Here is a 2,907-nt window from a genome sequence, read left to right as displayed (position 1 = left end):
CATGGTCAAACTTTTTATGCCATTGTTTTGGGGATTGTTTCAACCCATATAATGACTTCACTAGTTTGATTCTTTTCCTGGGGCAACATACCCTTCTGGTTGTTTCATGTAGATTTCTTCTTCTAAATCCCCGTTTAGAAAAGCTGTTTTAACATCCATTTGATGTACTTCAATATTTATTATAGAAGCGATTGCAAGAACCAATATAATGGATGTAATACGTGTGACAGGAGAGTACGTATCAAAATAATCAAGGCCACTTTTCTGTCTATAGCCTTTAATTACTAGTCTTGCCTTGTACTTGTCAATGGTTCCATCCAATTTCATTTTCTTCTTGAAAATCCATGTATAACCCAGTGGTTTGCAACCTTGAGGTAAATCCACTAGCTCCCATGTATGGTTTTGCAATATGGAATCCATTTCTCTTTTAATTGCCTCTTTCCATTGAGGTCCTTTTGAGGAGGTGACTGCTTCTTTGAAAGTTTGAGGCTCTCTTTCAACCATGTAAATGTAGAAATCATCTCCAAACGACTTCTCCACTCGTGCCCTTTTACTTCTACGGGGCTCTATTTCTTCCTATATTTCTTCTTCATAAGAGGATTCGTTGTGCTCAATTAACTTTGAAGCATTTTTCTCAACCTTATGAAGACATGGAAACACATTCTCAAAGAACGATGCATTTCTTGACTCCATTATTGTGCCTTTGTGAATTTCTGGAATTTTTGAGTCATGCACAAGAAATCGATACGCACTACTGTTTTGTGCATATCCAACATATATGCAATCAACAGTCTTGGGTCCTATCTTAACCACATTGGGTGCAGGTACCACGGCCTTTGCAAGGCACCCCCACACTCGAAGGTATTTGTAGGATGGTCTTATACCTGACCATAACTCGTATGGTGTTTTATCCGATTTCTTTCGTGGGACCTTATTTAAAAGGTAGTTAGCTGAAATTATAGCTTCCCACCACATTGAGGGTGGTAGCCCAGAACTTAACAACATGGCATTCATCATTTCCTTTAAGGTTCGATTTTTCCTTTCTGCCATATCATTTTTTTGTGGTGAATAAGGTGCAGTAAGTTCATGTATGATACCATGAGCTGCACAAATTTCCTCAAACGGTGATACATATTCACCTCCACAGTCACTTCTTAGTACTATAATTTTCTTATTAAGTTGATTCTCAACTTCACTTTTATACACTTTAAACTTCTCTATAGCCTCATCTTTACTTTTAAGTAAATAGACATAGCATAATTTAGTGCAATCATCAATAAAAGTAATAAAGTACTTATTTCCACCTTTAGATGGAATTGATTTCATGTCACACACATCGGTGTGAATTAATCCAAGTGGTTCAATTGTCCTTTGAATGGACTTGAAAGGTTGTCGTGTAAATTTTGATTCAACACAAGTGTTGCATTTGTATTTCGAGTCAATGTGAAAGTGTGGTATGTTATTGAGTTTAATTAAACGACGAAGAGTATCAAAATTAACATGTCCTAATCTAGCATGCCATATATTTGCAGAGTCAAGCAAATAAGTAGAAGAGTTATTTATTTCATTATCATTGTCACTTGGCTTAAGAGCCATTACACAAAGTTTGAACATACCCCTATCAACATACCCGTTACCCACATACACACCATTTTTGGTTAACACAAATTTATCTGACTCAAACACCAAGCGAAAACCATGCTTGTTCAACAAACAAACCGACACAAGATTCTTACGAATTTCGGGTACACACAACACATCATTCAATGTCAACTATCTTCCCGACGTCATCGTCAACACAATCTTTCCAACACCTTGGATATTAGAAGTGGCCGAGTTTCCCATGAACAGTTTGTCACCATTATTTACAACCTTGAAGTTTCTGAACCATTCTCTATTTGAGTAAACGTGACGGGTAGCTCCCGTATCAATCCACCACTCCCTTGGATTAGACTCCACAAGATTAACTGCATAAATAACCGTTGCAAGATCGATGTCAGACACATCTTTGGTTATCTTCTCCACAACATTTTCCTCCTTAGCCTTCTTTGGAAGCTTGCAATTTGCAGCCCGATGACCCCGTTGGTCACAGTTATGACAGTTTCCTTGAAACTTTTTCTTAAAAGTTCCACCTTTGGCTCCCAATTTTGAACCCTTGCCTTTCTTTTGGAATTTGCCCTTTCCAGATTTGTTCTTCCCAGAAGTTTGACCATGCTCCACCACATTAGATTTCTCAGAAGTAGGGGTATAACTACTCTTTTGAGCTATCTTATTGTCCTCTTTATTTTGAAGGCAAACAATAAGGTCCTCAATGAACATCTCCTTTCTCTTATGTTTCTAGTAATTCTTGAAATCAACCCAACTAGGGGTAGCTTCTCAATCATGGAAGCAACAGAAAAAGCCTCATTCAACCCCATACCCTCTGCATGCATGTCATATGGGAGGACTTGTAGTTCTTGGACTTGGGACATAACGGTTTTTGTCATCCACCATTTTATAGTCAAGAAATCGGGCAACCACAAATTTCTTTGTCCCGACATCTTCAGTTTTATACTTTTTGTCCAATGAGTCCCATAGTTGTTTGGCTGTCTTTGTTACACAATACACATTATAAAGTGAATCAACAATGTCATTAAGAACATAATTCCTACATAAGAAATCAGAATGTTTCCAAGCATCAATAGCAGTTAAAGCTTGCACATCTCCTTCTCCTTCGGGAATCTGAGGAGCCTCTTCAGTTAAGAATCTAGCAAGATTCAATGTGGTAAGATAGAAGAGCATCTTCTGTTGCCACCTTTTAAAGTTTAGTCAAGAGAACTTCGCAGGTTTCTCAGCATGATTGACCGGCATGGTCATCATTGGAGCTCCTTGAGCATTAGGAGTACCATTAGGTTTTGGTGGTTGGGA

The sequence above is a fragment of the Lactuca sativa genome, chromosome 9, assembly GCF_002870075.4.
Source record: "Lactuca sativa cultivar Salinas chromosome 9, Lsat_Salinas_v11, whole genome shotgun sequence".
NCBI lineage: Eukaryota > Viridiplantae > Streptophyta > Magnoliopsida > Asterales > Asteraceae > Lactuca > Lactuca sativa.
This window is presented reverse-complemented; position numbering follows the sequence as displayed.